Source organism: Pseudophryne corroboree, chromosome 4 (genome assembly GCF_028390025.1).
Source record: "Pseudophryne corroboree isolate aPseCor3 chromosome 4, aPseCor3.hap2, whole genome shotgun sequence".
In the NCBI taxonomy this organism is placed as follows: Eukaryota; Metazoa; Chordata; class Amphibia; order Anura; family Myobatrachidae; genus Pseudophryne; species Pseudophryne corroboree.
Genome location: NC_086447.1, coordinates 538,734,065 through 538,758,183, shown reverse-complemented (window position 1 = coordinate 538,758,183; position 24,119 = coordinate 538,734,065). Strand labels below are relative to the sequence as shown.

Genomic DNA, 24,119 nt, shown 5'->3' with positions numbered 1-24,119 from the left:
TACTCTCAGTCCAAATTCAAATAAGCAGTCCTTTCTTTTTATCGGTGTACGTGCTGCCAATTCCTGAAAAGCCGATCCGCCGGCTAGGTACATGTGGAAAAGCAGAAAAAAGGAAGGCGCACAAATGAGCAAAGTTTGTGACACGCCCCCTGACGAAGTCTATTACGACGAAACCGGTCGGGACGCCTACACCAAGTACTGAACGAGCGGCCGCATGCTCTGTGACCGAGTGCTTGGATGAAAGCACAGCTGAATGCAAACCGCTAAAAGTTCCCCTGTCTGAAACACTGCTGGGCGCGATCCGGAGACGTTTCCTGTGGGGTTTTGGAAGAGGGAGCCGGTACTATTTTACCCCGATGTATGTGAGCTTTTACTTTTTTATTAGTAAAGATTTCAAACTTTGCTCATTTGTGCGCCTTCCTTTTTTCTGCTTTTCCACATATATAGATATATATATATAGATATAGATATATATAAAATTTTCCAATTATATTTTTTAGCTTTTGTATTGTTTACACTGGGGCAGTGCACCCCTAGATTGACAGAACACCCCAGGATGAGCACATCAGTCCCTTGTCGGACACAGCACCCCTTTATGTACAATATAGCACCCCTGGGGACGGGCCACCTACAGTTGGGGTACCGCCTACAGTGTCACAATACGTGTATAATTATACACTGAGGTCTGACCGGCAGTGTCACAGAAAAATAATGGTGCAGTATGCTGGGGTGTAGCACACAATATATATAAAATTATATTTTTAGCTATTTTTTTTTTTTACACTGGGGTCACATCCTTAGATTGATAGAGCACCCCTGGATGGAGAACACAGTACCACTGGATGGACACAGCATGGACAGAGCACCCATGGAGGACAAAGTAGCTACAGCCCCTTGATGGACAACACTGCAGCACCCCTGGAAAGACACAGCATGGACAGTGATCCGGACCTGCTCATCTCCTTAGAAGTCAACTGATATCTGATTGGTGTGTACTGTATGTTGTGGCCATCCAACCAGCAGTCAATTTTCATTTATCTTAATGCTCTTGGCTTGCAGACTTATTTGTTTTAACTGCTAAAGCTAAACTGCGCATACAGTGAGATCTTCAGGGAGGGACCTTTTCTAGTGTTTTTCTTAAAGGTGGAAGCTTTATTTAAAAAGAGGAGTACAGAATTGGAGGAAAAACCATGTCATGGGATCTAAGAGAGCATGTAGCATAGACAGGTGATAATAAAATAATATATTCCTTTAACTGCTGAATGAAAATGTCACTGAATAACTGTTTCTTATGTGTATAGTTCATAGCACAATATAGATATTGTACAATTAAAAAGTGCGCTGAATACAACCTTAAATCTTAGTCTCAGTGCATCATTTTCCAAGGGGGAGGTGGGATTTAATCCAATGATGAAGGCTGGTATTTCTACAATCCCCTAAAGCTCTAATGCTCAGCATTCGACTGATACAAGAAATGTAGGTCAATGCCAGCTGTTTGTTGAATATAGGTATTTACATTTGATCTCTCATTTTAACACATTCCTCTTTGAATCACTCACAGAATGAACAAATTGTATTTTTCAGCCAATTATACATGGAATAGATTATAATTAGAATTAATTAGTGAAGTGTGGTAATAAAGGGTTCTCCAGAAGGAGCATGGCAACAATTAATATACAGAACAAACCATAGTAATCTAAAATGTTAACAATAGGATGTAGATTTACTGTGCTCATGTTTTTCTACCAACCTACAGAAAAAAACAATTTACAAATGCATTACCATTTATTGGCTTCAAGTGATCCAATCACTGATTTTATACTTTTTCTTCATATCACAGTGATTATAAAATACAAAGCATAAGGTTTGTAGACTAACTTGATCAATGTTTTATGACATTCCGCAAATTAAATAAAAGTGTGTTACTTTGTATGACACCTTATTTATGCTATTGATTTGAACCATTTGTTACAGTAAGTACCACATACTAAGAGATTCAGGCAGACAGCAGAAGTCCCATTGGGCTGTGTATTCAAGAGACTCCATTTACATACATATCCCTTCTCCTCAGCTGCACACAAACTTCACGCCTACAATATATTCAGACAGTCTTCCTCTCAGTTGCATAACTTCATCCCAGTTACCCGGAGGCAAGATAAATGTTGGTGAACCCCATGTCAACTCTTAACTTTGAAAAAAAATAAGAAAATTTAAACCTGAATACCTGACTTTCAGTTATGCAAACAACAAAAATATGTTTATGATAGATAAGATCTGCCTCCAGTATTACCAAACACACACACACACACACACACACACACACACACACACACACACACACACACACACACACACACACCCTCCAACTGTATCTTTTTTAGCAGGTACAGTACCTTTTTTTAATGGGCTGTACCGATTTTTGGCTCTCCAAACTTCCATTGAAAGTATAGGAAAAGACCCGTGGCCACGCCCCCTTTTTAATTTGTACCGATTTTTATGTGTAAAATGTTGGAGGGTACACACACACACACACACACACACACACACACTACATATTGTGACAGGGACAGCATAAATCTGACATGGGTGTAAAAATGCAGGGTTGTGGCTGGAGAGAATCCAGGCCAGGAACTGTATTTCATGCAGGCACTTTTCAGTTGCTGCTAAAAGGGTTTCAGACACAAAGAACCAGAGATGAGCGGGTTCGGTTCACCGAGAACCGAACCCCCCCGAAACTCCACGTGGTTTACATGGGTCCGAGGCAAACTCGGTTTTTCCAGCCTGACTCGGAAAACCCGAACGAGGCAAAACGTTATCATCCCGCTGTCGGATTCTCGCGAGGATTCCATATAAAGAGCCGTGCGTCGCCGCCATTTTCACTCGTGCATTGTAGAGAGAGTGGAGAGGACGTGGCTATGTTCTCTCAGTGGAAAGCTCAATATCAGTGCTCAGTATCAGTGCTTACTTATTGCTGCTCAGTAATACTAGTAGTGTGTCTCTCCTGCTCAGTGTCAGTTCTAGTATCCTCTTTAGTGCTCAGTATCACTGCTCATTGTCTTGTGCTGCATTGTGGTGACCAGTATACTACAGTACAAAAGTCCAGTGCTGCATCTTGCTGCCCAGTGTCAGTTCTAGTATCATTATCAGTGCTCAGTACCACTGCTCATTGTTTTGTGCTGCATTGTGGTGCTCAGTAATACTACAGTACATTACTAATATACTAGTCCAGTGTCTTGTGCTGCATATTGCTGCTCAGTGTCAGTTCTCAGTAGTATCCTCATCAGTGCTCAGTACCACTGCTCATTGTCTTGTGCTGCATTGTGGTGCTCAGTAATACTACAGTACATTACTAATATACTAGTCCAGTGTCTTGTGCTGCATATTGATGCTCAGTGTCAGATCTAAGTAGTATCCTCATCAGTGCTCACTGCTCAGTACCACTGCTCATTGTCTTATGCTGCATTGTGGTGCTTAGTATACTACAGTACATTACTAATATACTAGTCCAGTGTCTTGTGCTGCATATTGCTGCTCAGTGTCAGTTCTCAGTAGTACCCTCATCAGTGCTCTGTATCACTGCTCATTGGGGGTAATTCCAAGTTGATCGCAGCAGGAATTTTGTTAGCAGTTGGGCAAAACCATGTGCACTGCAGGGGAGGCAGATTTAACATGTGCAGAGAGAGTTAGATTTGTGTGTGGTGTGTTCAATCAGCAATCTAATTTGCAGTGTAAAAATAAAGCAGCCAGTATTTACCCTCCACAGAAACAAAATAACCCACCTAAATCTAACTCTCTCTGCACATGTTATATCTGCCTCCCCTGCAGTGCACATGGTTTTGCCCAACTGCTAACAAAATTCCTGCTGCAATCAACATGGAATTACCCCCATTGTCTTGTGCTGCATTGTGGTGACCAGTATACTACAGTACAATAGTCCAGTGCTGCATCTTGCTGCCCAGTGACAGTTCTAGTATCCTCATCGGTGCTCAGTATCACTGCTCATTGTCTTGTGCTGCATTGTGGTGACCAGTATACTACAGTACAGTAGTCCAGTGCTGCATCTTGCTGCCCAGTGTCAGTTCTAGTATCCTCATCAGTGCTCAGTACCACTGCTCATTGTCTTGTGCTGCATTGTGGTGACCAGTATACTACAATACAATAGTCCAGTGCTGCATCTTGCTGCTCAGTGTCAGTTCTAGTATCCTCATCAGTGCTCAGTATCACTGCTCATTGTCTTGTGCTGCATTGTGGTGCTCAGTAATACTACAGTACATTACTAATAAACTAGTCCAGTGTCTTGTGCTGCATCTTGCTGCTGTAGGGTGCTGTGGTAGTGTCCTTTCACTGTGCATAGATCATCATCATTCCAGTCACAGTGGTATTCGGTATCTATCTAGTGGTATCTAATTCCAGATATTACTGCCTTCTAATTCCAGATATATTACTGGCATATAATTCCACACATTGAAAAATGGAGAACAAAAATTTGGAGGGTAAAATAGGGAAAGATCAAGATCCACTTCCACCTAGTGCTGAAGCTGCTGCCACTAGTCATGGCCGAGATGATGAAATGCCATAAACGTCATCTGCCAAGGCCGAAGCCCAATGTCATAGTAGAGAGCATGTAAAATCCAAAAAACAAAAGTTCAGTAAAATTACCGAAAAATCTAAATTAAAACCATCTGAGGAGAAGCGTAAACTTGCCAATATGCCATTTACGACACGGAGTGGCAAGGAACGGCTGAGGCCCTCTCCTGTGTTCATGGCTAGTGGTTCAGCTTCACATGAGGATGGAAGCACTCATCCTCCCGCTAGAAAAATGGAAAGAGTTAAGCTGGCAAAAGCACAGCAAAGAACTGTGCATTCTTCTAAATCACAAATCCCCAAGGAGAGTCCAATTGTGTCGGTTGCGATGCCTGACCTTCCCAACACTGGACGGGAAGAGGTGGCTCCTTCCACCATTTGCACGCCCCCTGCAAGTGCTGGAAGGAGCACCCACAGTCCAGTTCCTGATATTCAAATTGAAGATGTCACTTTTGAAGTACACCAGGATGAGGATATGGGTGTTGCTGGCGCTGAGGAGAAAATTGACAAGGAGGATTCTGATGGTGAGGTGGTTTGTTTAAGTCAGGCACCCGTCGAGGCACCTGTTGTCCATGGAATGAATAAGGCCATTGACATGTCTGGTCAAAATACAAAAAAAAAATCACCTCTTCAGTGTGGAATTATTTTAACAGAAATGCGGACAACAGGTGTCAAGCCATGTCTTGCCTTTGTCAAGCTGTAATAAGTAGGGGTAAGGACGTTAACCACCTAGGAACATCCTCCCTTATACGTCACCTGGAGCGCATTCATCAGAAGTCACTGATAAGTTCAAAAACTTTTGGTAACAGCGGAAGCAGTACGCTGACAACTAAATCTCTTCTTCCTCTTGTACCCAAGCTCCTGCAAACCACCCCACCAACTCCCTCAATGTCAATTTCCTCCTTAGACAGGAATGCCATTAGTCCTGCAGGCCATGTCACTGGCACGTCTAACGAGTCCTCTCCTAACTGGGATTCCTCCGATGGATCCTTGAGTGGAACGCCTACTGCTGCTGTTGCTGCTGGTGCTGCTGTTGTTGCTGCTGCTGGGAGTCGATCGTCATCCCAGAGGGGAAGTCGGAAGACCACTTGTACCACTTCCAGTAAGCAATTGACTGTCCAACAGTTCTTTGCGAGGAAGATGAAATATCACAGCAGTCATCCTGTTGCAAAGCGGATAACTTAGGCATTGACAACTATGTTGGTATTAGACGTGCGTCCGGTATCCGCCGTTAGTTCACAGGGACTTAGAGAATTGCTTGAGGTAGTGTGTCCCCGGTACCAAATACCATCTAGGTTCCACTTCTCCAGGCAGGCGATACCGAGAATGTACACAGACGTCAGAAAAAGAGTCACCAGTGTCCTAAAAAATGCAGTTGTACCCACTGTCCACTTAACTACAGACATGTGGACAAGTGGAGCAGGGCAGACTAAGGACTTTATGACTGTGACAGCCCACTGGGTAGATGTATTGCCTCCCGCAGCAACAACAGCAGCAGCGGCACCAGTAGCAGCATCTCGCAAACGCCAACTCATTCCTAGGCAGGCCACACTTTGTATCACCGCTTTCCATAAGAGGCACACAGCTGACAACCTCTTACGGAAACTGAGGAACATCATTGCAGATTGGCTTACCCCAATTGGACTCTCCTGGGCATATGTGACATTGGACAACGCCACCAATATTGTGCGTGCATTACATGTGGGCAAATTCTAGCACGTCCCATGTTTTGCACATACAATGAATTTGGTGGTGCAGAATTTTTAAAAAAACGACTGGGGCATGCAGGAGATGTTCTCGGTGGCTTGAAGAATTGTGGGCCACTTTTGGCATTCAGCCACCATGTGCCAAAGACTGGCGCACCAGCAAACACTCCTGAACATGCCCTGCCATCAGCTGAAGCAAGAGGTGGTAACAAGGTGGAATTTAACCCTCTATATGCTTCAGAGGATGGAGGAGCAGCAAAAGGCCATTCAAGCCTAGACATCTGCCTACGATATAGGCAAAGGAGGGGTAATGCACCTGACTCAAGCACAGTGGAGAATGATTTCCATCTTGTGCTAGGTTCTCCAACCCTTTGAACTTGCCACACGTGAAGTCAGTTCAGACACTGCCAGCCTAAGTCAGGTCTTTCCCCTCATCAGGCTTTTGCAGAAGCAGCTGAAGACATTTTAGGAGGAGCTAAAATGGATCCATTCCACTAGGCATGTGGGACTTGTGGATTGAGCACTTCATTCGCTTAACCAGGATTCACGGGTGGTCAATCTGTTGAAATCAGAGCACTACATTTTGGCCACCGTGCTCGATCCTAGATTTAAAGCCTACGTTATATCTCTCTTTCTGGCAGATACAAGTCTGCAGATGTTCAAAGACCTGCTGGTGAGATACTTGTCAAGTCAAGCAGAACGTGACCCGCCAACAGCTCCTCCTTCATTTTCTACCACCACTGGAACTGCCAGGAAAAGGATAACATTTCCAAAACCTCCCGCTGGTGGTGATGCAGGGCAGTCAGGAGCAAGTGCTGACATCTGGTCCGGACTGAAGGACCTGCCAATGATTACTGACATGTCGTCTACTGTCACTGCATGTGATTCTGTCACAATTGCAAGAATGGTGGAGGATTATATGAGTGACAGCATCACTGTAGGCATGTCAGACAGTCCATATGTATACTGGCAGGAAAAAGAGGCAATTTGGAGGCCCTTGCACAAACTGGCTTTATTTTACCTAAGTTGCCCCCCCTCCAGTGTGTACTCCGAAAGAGTGTTTAGGGCAGCCGGTAACCTTGTCAGCGATCGGCGTAGGAGGTTACTACCAGAAAATGTGGAGAAGATGATGTTCATCAAAATGAATTATAATAAATTCCTCCGTGGAGACATTTACCAGCAATTGCCTCCAGAAAGTACACAGGAACCTGTGATGGTGGATTCCAGTGTGGACGAATTAGTACTCTGTGAGGAGGGGGATGTACACAGTGAAAGGGGTGAGGAATCGGAGGATGAGGAGGAGGTGGACATCTTGCCACTGTAGAGCCAGTTTGTGCAAGGAGAGATTGATTGCTTCTTTTTTGGTGGGGGCCCAAACCAACCAATCATTTCAGCCACAGTCGTGTGGCAGACCCTGTCGCCGAAATGATGGGTTTGTTAAAGTGTGCATGTCCTGTTTATACAACATAAGGGTGGGTAGGAGGGCCCAAGGACAATTCCATGTTGCACCTCTTTTTTTTTTTTTTTTAAATCTTTGCATCATGTGCTGTTTGGGGACTATTTTTTTAAGTGCCATCCTATCTGACACTTCAGTGGCACTCCTAGATGGGCCAGGTGTTTGTGCCATCCACTTGCATCGCTTAGCTTAGTTTGCACCGACCTCGGTGCAAATTTTAGGACTAAAAATAATATTGTGAGGTGTTCAGAATAGACTGGAAATGAGTGGAAATTATGGTTATTGAGATTAATAATACTATAGGATCAAAATTACCCCCATATTCTATGATTTAAGCTGTTTTTTAGGGGTTTTTTTTAAAAAAAAACACCCGAATCCAAAACTCACCGAATCCGACAAAAATTCAAAAGGGAGGTTTTGCCAAAATGCGTCCAAATCCAAAACACGACCGCGGAACCGAATCCAAAACCAAAACACAAAACCCGAAAAATGACCGCTGCACATCTCTACAAAGAGCATTGCTCCTGATAGTGTCTAAGCTGCCCAGGTAATAGGCCACTGGATAGTTACTGATAGGGCTGCTAGACCTTAGGATCTATTGAAGAATTGTGTTTGCTGTATTTGAAGAAGTTTGTATGTAAAGTACTAACCTGTCCTGTTTGCCATAGAAAAACATAGCAAAACATAGAGGCAGTAGTAGGAAAAGCACAGAGGTGGCTGCAGGGCTGCCATAATATATATATATATATATATATATATATATTTGTTCAATAGGGATAAAGTCTCTGCGCCTTCAGTGCTTTGGTGTGGAAACTTCCATCTGTGTATAACAAATAATATATGCGTACCAGAAATATGATCAAGTTGTGCCTGTGGTGGTGTCTTTAATTGGTCATCTTCCCTTGTCCTCTTACTCCATGTATGAACACCCTCAGCGAGGTGTTAAGACACAATTTACATAGGCAGAGAGGGAAGATTTGTGTCAGCAAAATGCTCTTAATATTATAAAGTGACTTGTGACTTATTTGTGCCAATATATAAAATATTTTTTAAATAAAGTGCTCTGTGCCTATAGTGTTTCAATAAACCACTATATTATATGTGATTTCTAATATAACCAGAATCACACCCGAGTGGCTAAAATAAATAAAAAAGGAAGGTAATAACTCACTCCTTTTAAGAATGCTGCTCCTATGAGGTAATCCTTGACAAAGTACAGTACCTCTAAAAAGAAAGTTTTTTTCTCATGGAAAAAAACAGAAAGAAAAAGGAGCTGATAGTGTGATATAGTTTTTCACAATTTTTAATCACACACATACATATAAAAATGGAATTGTACAATTTAAAAAGTAATAACAAGCTTATCTGTTTTACAGGTCATTGGAGAGGTAGTGGAAGCTGGCCCAACGCGTTTCGTCCCTCTAACAGCTTTTGTGGGACTTCCTCAGGGGTTGCAGTGCATCACCCTGCATTCCCATACTCTTTTATACCCTAAAATGCTCCTTTGGAGCACACTTCCGGTCACTCGCGACCGGAAGTGACCCGTGCGCATGCTCCTGAATGACATAGTCACTCCTGTGTAAGCGCCAGGAAACTACATTTCCCATGGTGCTTTGCGCTACACAGGAAGTGCTAATATCCTATTTGTAAACGGGCAACACGTGACCGGAAGTGGTCACTCGGATGTAGACACTGCATACTCACAGTGTTAGAGTCACTCCTGTGTAAGCGCCAGGAAACTATATTTCCCATAGTGCTTTGCGCTACACAGGAAGTGCTGATAACCTAATTGCAAAGGGGCAACACGTGACCGGAAGTGGTCATTCGGATGTAAACACTGCATACTCGCAGTGTTGTTTTTTTTTTTTTTTTTTTTAATATTTATTTATTCGAATTTTCCATATACATCAGAGAGTAAACATTGCAGAACAATCAGACATTGTACAATAACCATTACAGCCCTGGTGGGCGTGAGATCACAATAAAGGTAACCATTAATAAAGGAAATATATGCGTAGGACACCGTCATTCCGCGTATCATTATATGTTCCCATGTGGTTTAGCAGGAGCCTGAATTGTGATCGCTCCATCGTCTGACCATCCATAACAGTTGAAATGTTACAGTATAAAACATAATATACCAATTGGACAGAAAAAAAAAAAAGACAGAAGGGTGATGGTAAGACAAAGGGGAAAGGGAGGGGAGGGAGGGGGGAGAGAGGTATCCTAGACTTATGTTGTAAGGTACAGTCTATACCAGTGCAAGCGTATTAATCTACTTTTGTCGCCTTTTTGGTTGGATAGGCTCATAGTCGTTGAAAACTTTAGTTATATGTTGCTGAGTCTCCAAGTCAAGAGTATTTATGAATGGAGCCCATTTAGTAAAGAATGATCTGACTCCATGCGCAAGGTCCTGGCAAACATATTTCCTTTCATAATACAATAATTGTAAAAGTTTGCATTTAACGTCTCCCAGTCTAGGAGCAGTTTTTTTAATCCAGTGGAGCAATATACATTTCTTACACACCGCTAGTAGAGTGATTAATAAAGGTAAGATATTTTTCTTATTCCTGCCCAGGTCCCAATTGGAGAAATTAATACCCAGACAGGCAGCTGGGTCTGGACAGAGATGGAGATGAAGCATATCATTAGTAAATCGTATGACTTTACACCAAAACTGCCTAAGTTTGTAGCAATCCCACATACAATGCATAAAATCTGCTTTAACAGCTGTACATTTTCCACATTCACCAAGTTCTCCCTTGACCATATGTCTACGTTGATATGGGGTGATATATGCCCTATGTATAGTGCGAATATGTACCTCTTGCAAATAAGCAGATTTTAATATTTTCAGAGAGAGGGAGGAGGAAGCTGTCAAATCTTGTAATGTGGTCAGTAGAGGAATATCTGTTTTCCATTTTGATACCAATATCTCCCATTGTTTACGGCTATTAAAGGTAATAAGCAGGGCGTATAAATGTTTCACTTTATAGTTAGTGTTTAAAAGAAAGTAGAACAATTTCTCCAAAGAATCGATCTGGGCTATTGTGATTTGTGTTGTATGTAGTAGGAAGGGGGTTACTTTCTTTTTCATCAAGAAATGGCGGACTTGTAGGAACATGAATAGATGTGAGTTAGGTAACGAGAAGTGATTAGCTAACGTTTCAAAAGAAGCCAGATGGCCTCCCGGGTCAAAGACCTTGTAAGATAGATCCAGCCCCTTGGAACGCCACATTTTAAACCAAGGATTTGTTAGCGATGGGGAAAAGGAGGGATTACCCCATAAGGGGATGAAGGACGTAGTGTATGAGTCACTGTTGCAATGTTTATTAACTGCGATCCAAGTCTTGTGTGTATCTGCAAATAAGATATGAGTGCGTATTTCTGTGGGTATAAGGGAGGGTGGTGATTGTAGAAGGGCACTAGGTGAATAGGGTGCGAAAACTTCCATATCGAGAGATAGGTCAGTGTAATGAGATTTGGATAATATCCAATCTTGGATGTATCTAAAGATAACAGCGTGTGAATACATCTTTAAATCGGGATAACCCATCCCCCCCTCCTTCCTGGGCAGTATAAGTTTGGCCTTCGAAATCCTGGGGCGCTTGCCCTGCCAGAGAAATTTGGAAAATAAGGCATCTATTTTTTGCATGTCAGACTTTACCAACACAGTAGGCAACATCTGCATACAATAGAACAGCTTAGGGAAGAGAATTGAATGTATAACAGTTAGACGGCCCAGAAGGGATAGAGGAAGGTCTCTCCATGCCTCCATTTTCGTTGCTAATTTTGCTATTATAGGGTGAAAATTAGCCGAGTATAGCTTTTTTAAATCAGAACAAATTTGTATGCCCAAATATTTAATCTGTGACAATGCAATTGAAAAGGGGAAGGAAGGATCGGTCTGCAAGTCAGGGGGTATCTTACCCAGAGGTAGTATCTCTGATTTGGACAAATTGACTCGGTATCCTGAAACCAAGCCAAAAGAGTGTAGCAGATGTAGTAGAGCTGGCAAAGAGCGTTGAGGATTAGATAGAAAGATAAGAGTGTCATCTGCAAACAAGCTCACCCTCAGTTCCTCAGCTCCTACTCCTATACCAGTTATTAAAGGGGACGATCTTATTGCCACTGCTAATGGTTCTATTGCAATGGCAAACAAAAGGGGCGATAAAGGGCATCCTTGTCTCGTGCCTCTATGTAGAGTGAATGCAGGAGAAAAGAGTCCATTGCAGACTACCTGGGAGTTAGGAGTAGAGTAGAACAGGCGGATAATATCAATGAATTGAGTAGGGAAGCCAAATTTTTCTAAAGTGCGGAACAGGTGAGGCCATAATACAAGATCGAAGGCCTTTTCCGCATCTAACGTGATTAGAATTGAAGGGGAAGAAGATGGGGTTACGACAGTAGCTTGATGTATTGCAGCTAGGACTCTTCGCACGTTCACTACTGAATGCCTCCCAGTTATAAACCCCGTTTGGTCTTTGTGGATTATAAGGGGCAAAATGGGTTTCAATCTTTCAGCTAAAATTTTTGTAAAAAGCTTATAATCAGAATTTAGCAGCGAAATAGGTCTGTATGACCCGGGGAGGGCTAGATTTCTGCCTGCTTTCGGTAAAATTTTAATAAAGGCATCCGAGAAGTGAAGAGGAAGAGACCCAGTACTGATTATATGATTAAAGCATGCAGCTAAGGGTTGGGCAACCTGTGAGTCCAACATCTTGTAAAATTCGTTAGTATAGCCGTCAGGTCCTGGGGACTTGGCAAGTTTCAATTGTTTTATAGCTAATAAGATTTCTGCAGTGGTAATGGGTGCAGTTAAGGATGAACAAAGAGAGTCAGGGAGCTGAGGAAGTGAGAGCGAGTCCCAATAGGCAAAGGGAAATTGAGAAGAGGGGGAGGGAAGAGGGGGGTCAGTAGTAGTAGGAGAGGAGGTTAGATCAGGATTCTCTGCTGGTACAGAATAGAGGGTTTCATAGAAGGACTTCATGACTTCTGCAATTTGTTTATCTGAAGTGGTGAGAGATCCATCCGCTTGTAACAGCGGGTGGACCACAGACTGGCCCCTTGAACCCTGTAACAGGTTGGTCAAAAGCCGTCCTGTTTTATTACCAAATTTATAAAACTTAGCGTTAACTTGAAAGTGGTGGTGATCACCACTTTTTTGTAATAATTCACTGAAATGCAATTTGGCTGATAGGTAGGAAGTTTTATGTTCTGGGGAAGGGGATAATTTATAGGTCTGAAAGGCATTAGATAGATTAGCTTGCAGTTCTAGGTAGGAGGCATTACGTTGTTTTTTAAGGGAAGACACATAGGCAATCAATTTACCCCTAATTACAGTCTTGGCAGCCTGCCAGAAGACTGTGGGATTGGAACTCGCATATGCCTCATTCTCACTCAGATACTCCCCCCACCAAGTCTCCAGTTGAGACTTCAGATATTGAGATTGCACTAAGTGGGAAGGGAATCTCCAAGTGGGAACAGAGCTCCCCGTCTTTCCAAAACTCACCACCATGTGAACCAAACCATGATCCGCTACAACAGGGGGCTCCATTTCCACCGATTCTATTCTCGGAAAAAACTGTTCCGCTACCAGGATATAATCAATTCTTGACCACGTGTTATGAGTCAGAGAGAGGCATGAATATTCCCTCTCTATAGGGTGCGTAGCCCTCCAAGTGTCTATTAAGTTAAGTGTCTTAAGAAAAAAAGGTATACCAATTTTAGGCAGTGTCATTTCTCGTTTCGGAGGGGGAGTCCTGTCCAGGAAGGAAGATGAGAGTAAGTTAAAGTCACCGCAGACTACCAATGTGGCAGGATCCAAAACATGCAATCTTGCTATCAGGGAGGTGAAGAAGGTTTTGCTATATACATTTGGTGCATAGATATTGCATATATGAAAGACCACACCTCGGAAATCTAGCTTCACTATTAAAACCCTGCCCTCCGTATCAGAATCCATATTAGACACATTAATATTTAGGGATTTCTTAGCTAATATCACCACACCCCGTGATTTATTATTATAGGATGAAGAACCCAATACTCCCCAGCCCATCATGTTCAATTTTTTAACCTCTTCGGGCTGTAGATGTGTTTCTTGCAGGCAGATTACATCTATCATATGTTTATTTAAATATGTCAAGAGACGCCGCCTTTTGGCAGGAGTGTGTATACCCCGTACATTAAGAGACCCAACCTTAAGAGACATCATAACACAGGTAGGGAATCATCACTCTAAACACCAGCACTTTTAAACCTAGTCTAGGAAGGGATGGGGAGGGATCACACATGAGGGACAAGCAGACATTAAAAATAAAAACATATAAACCGATAAAGAACATAAGAAAAACAGATACAAGCCACCATGAGCAGCAACTATTCATCTTCCACTTAGACTTCCAGTGGGAATCCAGGCCTCGTGCAGCCAGTGCTCCGAGGGCTGAATTCTGTAGTAACGACAATGAAAATAAGACCCTACGGCTCGGTCTCCGCTCAGAACACCACCCCTTGTAACTATTAACCATTTGTCCCTATCTACTCAGGGCACGGACTTAAGCACATTGAAACTCAGGGATACAACATATTGCTTTAGATAACAACGTAAAGGAACAATAATGTGTCAGCATATGAGCAGTAAATTTTACTGGTGCGTTATTACTCAGGGGACAGTTTGTTTGTTGGTTTGTTTGATTTCTCGTTATCGCCCCTTATAGACAAATGCAGCCTGACTTGACTCAGTCATCTGGGGCCTGGGACAGATCCATATTATTTCTCCCCTCAGCTTCCTCTTTGAGAAATGCCTCCGCGTCAGCAGGTGTGGTAAACTCGGAAAATTCTGCACCAGTGTAGATGCGTAGGCGCGCCGGGAATAGCATCATGAATCTTCGGTTAGATTTAGCAAGCATGGAACAGATTGGGGAAAAGGCACGTCGCAGTCTCGATAGCTCGACAGAAAAGTCTTGGAAAATACGTAGAGAATGCCCTTCCCATAAAATAGGGTTATATTTGCGGGACGCCTTCCAAATCGCCAATGTATGCAGATAGTTCAATGTCTTAAAGATCACCACTCTTGGACGTTGAGAAGAGTCTCTGGCCAGATCTCCCAAACGGTGCACTCTTTCAATCACCATGTCAGCACAGTCCCTGTCTATCTTTAACAGAGCGGGGAGTGTAGTATGGACAAAGTGCTCTAAGGCGGCCCCTTTAAGTGTTTCAGGCAGGCCAATGATTCTTAAATTATTTCTTCTGGTTCTGTTTTCGATGCTATCTATCTTCTCTGATAGACGTTTATTATCTAGAACCAGAGCGGAGATAGTTTTCTGTAGCCCTGTTACATTGTCAGTGTTGTCACTAATGCGCTGCTCAGCTTCAGTCATCCTGCCAGCCAAGTTTTTTATCTGTGTTGTTATGTCCACCACAGCTTTTTGCAATAATGGCGCCATTGCCTCCTGCAACGCCAGTACCATGTCCTCATGTGCAGAGGAGTGTGTAGGTATACTAGATTTAGAGTCCCCCGTGCTAGCCGCCGCTGCAATGGGTTTTTTACTGACCGGAGTTCCAGGGGCTGTATCGGCGTCCGGCGCCATGTTGTGTTCCCCCCTGCGCTTCTCCTGTCTCGGTGGCTGTGGCGGAAGGAGCGTCTTCGGGGCGGCTGGTGACGCTAAAAATTTCTCCATAGTCTCCTCTGTCCGTCGAGGGGACCGGGAGCGGTGTTTCCCCGATGCTGACAGCGTGTTTGCGGTAAGGGGTCAGTGTTGAGAGCGGAGCCGCGAGGAGAAGCTGCTCACTCTCCCATGCCGGAACCGGAAGTCCTACTCGCAGTGTTGTTAATAGATTATATCAGAAATACTTTTGCCCTTAGGACACCGTTACATATTAGAGGTGGAATAAAGTTATTGTACACTTAATTAGTGTTGTGTGATACTCCACTTTTTGCTATTATATGCATTTGAATAATGCTGCACTTCTATTGTTATGAATGGCTGTAACCATGACAACCCGTTTTCTGTTAGTATAATGACGTATGGGGAATGCCTGGCAATGCATATGTACATACATATAAAACCATAATAATCTCATAAAACATAATCTAAAACATGGAATGATCAATAATCTCATACAGTATTAAAAACATAAATCTTATAAATATAAATACATGCATATAATACTAAAATCTGCAAATAAGATCTAGGACCATTTAAATATATGCTCAGTATTATATAAAATATAGTGTCCCAACTATTTAAGTTAAAATGAAAACAGATATAAACGAAAGAGGATAAGAGAATAAGATATATAATATACTAAGAGAATTATAAATAAATATCATTTTTATGTACATTGTTGTGTCCATAAACGAAAAACCAAGAAACGCCAGTACGATATTTGTGTCACAGTGCACAGTTCCTGGCATTCCCTAGTTCAAAGTCAGAACCAAATGTTACCACATACTTTAGTCATATAATTCAATTCTTATTCCCTTGTCTCATAAAAATGGTGCTAATTCGTAATATTCATTGAGACCTGTGGGGGTTAGTGTGTTTAATTGGTATATCCAATACATCTCTCTTTTAGCTAATTTATTATCACGATCTCCTCCTCTGTCGCCCAGGACCACATGTTCTATGGCTTTGAATCTCACATCATCTGGATTTGCATTATGATATTTGTTAAAATGTCTTGGCACTGAATGGTTGTCCATCCTGTTTTTTATGGCTCTAATGTGCTCCTGTATTCTCAGTCGTACGGGTCTCTTTGTTTTCCCTATATATTTAAAGCCACAGGAACATTCTAAGATATATACCACGTAAGTACTCGAGCAATTCATCAGGTCTTTGATTTTATAGGACTTAGACAGATCCATATTGCTGAATTGTTTGCCATCCTTATGTGTATACTTGCAGATACAGCAGTGATTACACTTATAGAAGCCAGTTGTTTTCATCCAGGTGTCTGTATTCTCCATGCGAATTGGTTTCAACATACTCGGAGCCAATATTTCCTTTAAATTTCTCGCTTTCCTATAAATTATTCTTGGATGTAGAGGAAGTACAGGGTTCAATACTGCATCCGTCTGTAAAATATTCCAATGTTTATTTATGGCTTTCTTGAGGACTCCTTCTCCACTATTATATGTAGTGATGAAATTGAAATTTTGGTTTCCCAAGTCTTCCTTTTTCTTATAAGTGAGTAGATCTTCCTGTTTCACCTCACGAGTTTTTAGTTTTGCTGCTTCAATCACAGATGTTGGGTAACCCCTGTCTTCAAATCTATTTGCGTATGTTGTCATTTGTTGTTGAAATTCTTCCTCCTTCTTACAATTTCTTTTAAGTCTGCAAAATTGGGAATAAGGAATATTTGTTTTCCATTTCTTCTGATGGCTACTTTTGAAATGACGGTAGCTATTCCTATCCACTTCCTTTATGTAGTTCCTTGAGAATACAGTGCCTTCTTCTGCTGTCAGTACCAAGTCCAAGTATTCAATCTCTTTGCTGTGTACTTTAAAGGTGAAAGACAAATTGAGGTCATTCGCTGCAATATAGTCCATAAACTCCATTAGGAGGGACTCCTCTCCCTTCCAGATTATTATAATATCGTCTATGTATCTGCGATACAAGACAATGTTCTCCTTAAACCTGTTGTTGTTGTATACATAACTCATTTCCCAACACCCCATATGCAAATTCGCAAAGCTGGGCGCAAAAACTGTCCCCATTGCGGTCCCGCATATCTGGAGGTAAAAATCACTCAAAAAAAAGTTTTTGCGCCCAGCTTTGCGAATTTGCATATGGGGTGTTGGGAAATGAGTTATGTATACAACAACAACAGGTTTAAGGAGAACATTGTCTTGTATCGCAGATACATAGACGATATTATAATAATCTGGAAGGGAGAGGAGTCCCTCCTAATGGAGTTTATGGACTATATTGCAGCGAATGACCTCAAATTGTCTTTCACCTTTAAAGTACACAGCAAAGAGATTGAATACTTGGACTTGGTACTGACAGCAGAAGAAGGCACTGTATTCTCAAGGAACTACATAAAGGAAGTGGATAGGAATAGCTACCTTCATTTCAAAAGTAGCCATCAGAAGAAATGGAAAACAAATATTCCTTATTCCCAATTTTGCAGACTTAAAAGAAATTGTAAGAAGGAGGAAGAATTTCAACAACAAATGACAACATACGCAAATAGATTTGAAGACGGGTTACCCAACATCTGTGATTGAAGCAGCAAAACTAAAAACTCGTGAGGTGAAACGGGAAGATCTACTCACTTATAAGAAAAAGGAAGACTTGGGAAACCAAAATTTCAATTTCATCACTACATATAATAGTGGAGAAGGAGTCCTCAAGAAAGCCATAAATAAACATTGGAATATTTTACGGACGGATGCAGTATTGAACCCTGTACTTCCTCTACATCCAAGAATAATTTATACGAAAGCGAGAAATTTAAAGGAAATATTGGCTCCGAGTCTGTTGAAACCAATTCGCATGGAGAATACAGACACCTGGATGAAAACAACTGGCTTCTATAAGTGTAATCACTGCTGTATCTGCAAGTATACACATAAGGATGGCAAACAATTCAGCAATATGGATCTGTCTAAGTCCTATAAAATCAAAGACCTGATGAATTGCTCGAGTACTTACGTGGTATATATCTTAGAATGTTCCTGTGGCTTTAAATATATAGGGAAAACAAAGAGACCCGTACGACTGAGAATACAGGAGCACATTAGAGCCATAAAAAACAGGATGGACAACCATTCAGTGCCAAGACATTTTAACAAATATCATAATGCAAATCCAGATGATGTGAGATTCAAAGCCATAGAACATGTGGTCCTGGGCAACAGAGGAGGAGATCGTGATAATAAATTAGCTAAAAGAGAGATGTATTGGATATACCAATTAAACACACTAACCCCCACAGGTCTCAATGAATATTACGAATTAGCACCATTTTTATGAGACAAGGGAATAAGAATTGAATTATATGACTAAAGTATGTGGTAACATTTGGTTCTGACTTTGAACTAGGGAATGCCAGGAACTGTGCACTGTGACACAAATATCGTACAGGCGTTTCTTTGTTTTTCGTTTATGGACACAACAATGTACATAAAAATGATATTTATTTATAATTCTCTTAGTAGATTATATATCTTATTCTCTTATCCTCTTTCGTTTATATCTGTTTTCATTTTAACTTAAATAGTTGGGACACTATATTTTATATAATACTGAGCATATATTTAAATGGTCCTAGATCTTATTTGCAGATTTTAGTATTATATGCATGTATTTATATTTATAAGATTTATGTTTTTAATACTGTATGAGATTATTGATCATTCCATGTTTTAGATTATGTTTTATGAGATTATTATGGTTTTATATGTTTGTACATATGCATTGCCAGGCATTCCCCATACGTCATTATACTAACAGAAAACGGGTTGTCATGGTTACAGCCATTCATAACAATAGAAGTGCAGCATTATTCAAATGCATATAATAGCAAAAAGTGGAGGATCACACAACACTAATTAAGTGTACAATAACTTTATTCCACCTCTAATATGTAACGGTGTCCTAAGGGCAAAAGTATTTCTGATATAATCTATTAACAACACTGCGAGTATGCAGTGTTTACATCCGAATGACCACTTCCGGTCACGTGTTGCCCCTTTGCAATTAGGATATCAGCACTTCCTGTGTAGCGCAAAGCACTATGGGAAATATAGTTTCCTGGCGCTTACACAGGAGTGACTCTAACACTGTGAGTATGCAGTGTCTACATCCGAGTGACCACTTCCGGTCACGTGTTGCCCGTTTACAAATAGGATATTAGCACTTTCTGTGTAGCGCAAAGCACCATGGGAAATGTAGTTTCCTGGCGCTTACACAGGACTGACTATGTCATTCAGGAGCATGCGCACGGGTCACTTCCGGTCGCGAGTGACCGGAAGTGTGCTCCAAAGGAGCATTTTAGGGTATAAAAGAGTATGGGAATGCAGGGTGATGCACTGCAACCCCTGAGGAAGTCCCACAAAAGCTGTTAAAGGGACGAAACGCGTTGGGCCAGCTTCCACTACCTCTCCAATGACCTGTAAAACAGATAAGCTTGTTATTACTTTTTAAATTGTACAATTCCATTTTTATATGTATGTGTGTGATTGAAAATTGTGAAAAACTATATCACACTATCAGCTCCTTTTTCTTTCTGTTTTTTTCCATGAGAAAAAAACTTTCTTTTTAGAGGTACTGTACTTTGTCAAGGATTACCTCATAGGAGCAGCATTCTTAAAAGGAGTGAGTTATTACCTTCCTTTTTTATGTATTTTAGCCACTCGGGGTGTGATTCTGATTATATTAGAAATCACATATAATATAGTGGTTTATTGAAACACTATAGGCACAGAGCACTTTATATAAAAAATATTTTATATATTGGCACAAATAAGTCACAAGTCACTTTATAATATTAAGAGCATTTTGCTGACACAAATCTTCCCTCTCTGCCTATGTAAATTGTGTCTTAACACCTCGCTGAGGGTGTTCATACATGGAGTAAGAGGACAAGGGAAGACGACCAATTAAAGACACCACCACAGGCACAACTTGATCATATTTCTGGTACGCATATATTATTTGTTATACACAGATGGAAGTTTCCACACCAAAGCACTGAAGGCGCAGAGACTTTATCCCTATTGAACATTTGTATTTATGACTCAGCGAAATATGAGTCAATAAGAAAGTCTATACTGCAGCCCCTACACTTGGGAGTGCTGTTTGGAATTGTCGTGAATGGTTATGCACGAATTTTGTTTGATTAATTTATTTATTGTAAACGTTTAGGTATTAAGCGCTCGTTATACACCCTTTTTGCACATATATATATATATATATATATATATATATATATACACATATATATATATATATATATATATACATATATACATATATTCCTTGTTTTTGCATATAGGCTGCGAATTTACACAGTTGCGAATGACCTCTTTTCATTTCAGCACAGCAGCTTCTCTTACTAATGCTGCTTTCACATCGCAAACCCTGCTTTTAAAACGTTTCTTGAAACGGGTCTTAAAACGGGTCTGAGCAGTCAAACCCCCTTCTGATTGCATGCTGTAACCAGTATATTACCATTTCATTACCGTTTTGGTACTTTTCACACTGAACCCGTTTCACCCATAGAAAACAGTGGTTGTTATTGTAAATGGACTTTTCTGGCCCACACATTATTAATAATTATTAATTATTAATTAATTATTAATAATTTGGCTAGTCGTACGATGGAACCCAGCATCTTCAAGCATCTTTACCATGTTTTTGTAGATTACTGCATCCTTCACTGTCCCAATGATTTGTCTACATATTTCTTCATCCCCTCTGATCCTACGTAGCTCCCTAACCCCCTCATCACTCCAATTTAACATTTTAAACTGTATTCTGTATAATAAAATGCTCCCTTCACTCTCATGTGTTTCCTCCAGTTTATTTCCTGCTTCTGCCTGGTGACATCATGCATGGAGACAGCCTATCACCTTCTGTGGCTTGTAAATACCGTTTCTGAGCCTTTCACACTGCACAATGAAACGGGTCTGAACCGTGTAGGACCCTGCTTTTTAACCGTTTCAAAATACTGGTATTTTGAAAACGGTAAATTCAAGGTGGCCCTTTCACATCGCGGCTAGAACCATTTTGGAAGGCTTAAAAATCGGCAATTTACCAGGTTATAGCTGCGGTGTGAAAGGGGTATAATATTATCAGCTCCGTTGCCTAGCATGAATTAGGCCCACCGATATCTTAGAAATGTAAAGATCTGTTTACGAGTTCAGTGTTTGCAATCACATATTTTATGTTATAGTAATCCTGTTCTTCCCCTCTCTTCTAAAAATTAGTAATTCTAAACATGTATGATACATTTTATTGCATAAGGCATAACAAATACTACCTAAGTGGAATATCCAGTATGAAACACATCCTACATATTAATTACCTGAGGTTCTCATCAAATTCTCTCTTATCGGTTCCTAGATGTCATTCTCATGCCAGTTAGTACTACCCTTGCACCAATGTATATAAAATAACACCTTGCCAGCAAACATAAGGAGAATCCAGCAAAGTTTAGCACCCTCCTCACTTCTGACAACCTTTTTTTTTGTTTTTCACACAGGTTGTCCACCAATAACTTGATGGCTGCAGGAGCATGCAGGAGTGAGGGAAGCTGTGACAGGCGTACACAGGACGTCAGTGGACCCATTGTGCCTGAACAGCGGAAGTAAGGTAGGTATCCAGTCACTTAAATTATTCAGATGTTTGGTGGAATTAACTCTCAGCCTTTTTACACCATATTACAGTTACTGTAGCAACCACCATCACACCTTTCACTTCCTTGCAAATAGACATGCCTAGTTGTAAACAGGAAAATATATGCAAGGCTGCCATCAGAAATTATGCGTCTCGGGACTGCCAAAATAGATAGGGCCCCTTCCTCCCAAAAAAATAAAGATTCTGCTGCAGTGCTCCACCCCTATGTTATACATTGTGGCGTTACATAAAGGTTGAGTGTTGCTGACCTACAACAATGGTCTACAGAGATCTGATGCGCAGTTAAGGCTAGCTTTAAGAAGTCCTCCTTGTACATAAGACTGCTGTTGATTTGCAGACTGGTGCAGCTATACAAGTATTGGTGGTAGGAGCCAGGGGTGGGCTCTCTGTAAGGGCCCGGGACACCAGTCCCCACAGTCCCCCCCCTGATGGCTGCCCTGAATATATGTAAGTATTCAGGAGCCTCCATGCTAGGTGGTTATATTTCATATACTGTATGTATATTTCCCACCCTACATGACCATATGCAGCAGTAACACTGAGGCACATTATTATTATTATTATTATTACATTTTATTTATAGGGCGCCACAAGTGTTTCGCAGCGCCGTACAAAGGACAGTACAGGGAGACAAAACTTAGCATAACAGTAAATAAATAACAAAAATGGAGTTCAGGTAACAAAGAGCAACACAATTCTCAAAACATAATACAGCTTAGATGTAAGTAGCGAAGGAGTAATCATTGTACTACTTGGGGCTGGCAGCCATAGATAGAGATGAGCCTTTACCAGCAGGAGAGAAAGCAGGTAAAGATGGTCGCTGAGTGAAATGTGTCAAGAAGAGGGTTTAGACAAGAGGAAAGAGGGCCCTGCTCTGAAGAGCTAACAATCTAGTGGGGAGGGGCAACAGACAGATGACATGAGGTGCAAGCCGGTAGAAGCCTGATGGTGGTATGCGAGCAAAGCAGAGATGTCCAAGGCATGGGGCAGGGGGATGGAGGAGCAGCCTAAGGACTAGGTTATGCATTGGAGGGGTACGCTTTGATGAATAGGTGGGTTTTCAATGCCCGTTTGAAGCTTTGCAAGGTCGGGGAGAGTCTAATTGAGCGGGGGAGCGCATTCCACTGAAGGGGTGCAGCACGGGCAAAATCCTGAACTCATGCATGGGAAGCATTGACCAAGGCAGAGGAGAGGCGACGGTCATCAGCCGACCGTAGTGGGCGGGAGGGAGTATGAAGGGAGAGGAGGTTGGAGATGTAGGGAGCAGTGGAATTAGAGATGGCCTTGTATGTGAGGGTGAGGAGTTTGAAGAGGATTCTGTAGGGGAATGGGAGCCAGTGTAGATTTTGTTGAAGGGGAGTGGCAGAAGTGGAGCGGCGGGAGAGGAAGATGAGCCTAGCTGCAGAGTTGAGGACAGATTGGAGGGGAGCGATGTGGGAGCAAGTGAGGCCAGTGAGGAGCACATTGCAGTAGTCAAGTCGTGAGATGACCAGTGAGTGGATGATAAGTTTAGTTGCACTCTGGGAGAGAAATGGCCTGATGCGAGCAATGTTGCGTAGCTGGAACCGACAAGATTGCGCCAGAGCTTGGATGTAGGGTGCAAAGGAGAGGGAGGAGTCAAGAGTGACACCCAGGCAGCGGAGTTGGGGAACGGGGGAGATGATAGTGTTGTCAACAGTGATAGAGATGTTTGTAGGGGGTGTTGCTCTCGCTGGGGGAAAGATAATAAGTTCAGTTTTATCCATGTTGAGCTTCAGAGAGCGCTCAGACATCCAGGAGGAGATGGCAGAGAGGCAGCTGGAGACCTGAGAGAGGACAGAGGGGGACAGATCAGGAGAGGAGAGGTAGAGTTGTGTGTCATCAGCATAGAGGTGGTATTGAAGGCCAAAGGAGTTAATGAGCGCACCCAGGGAAGAGGTGTAGAGGGAGAACAGAAGGGGGCCTAGGACAGAACCCTGAGGGACACCAACAGGAAGGATGGAAGGGTGTGAGGTGGTTCCGGAG

At 41.9% G+C, this 24,119-nt stretch overlaps 1 protein-coding gene across 1 annotated transcript in view; it reads left to right on the top strand.

Moving 5' to 3' along the window:
* TMEM200A (transmembrane protein 200A) overlaps nucleotides 1–24,119 on the top strand; it is a 251,191-nt gene that overhangs the window by 113,585 nt on the left and 113,487 nt on the right. The window contains exon 3 of the mRNA XM_063917326.1: nucleotides 21,961–22,070. The gene's annotated coding sequence lies outside the window, so the exon portion shown is untranslated. The remainder of the gene's footprint in view (nucleotides 1–21,960; nucleotides 22,071–24,119) is intronic.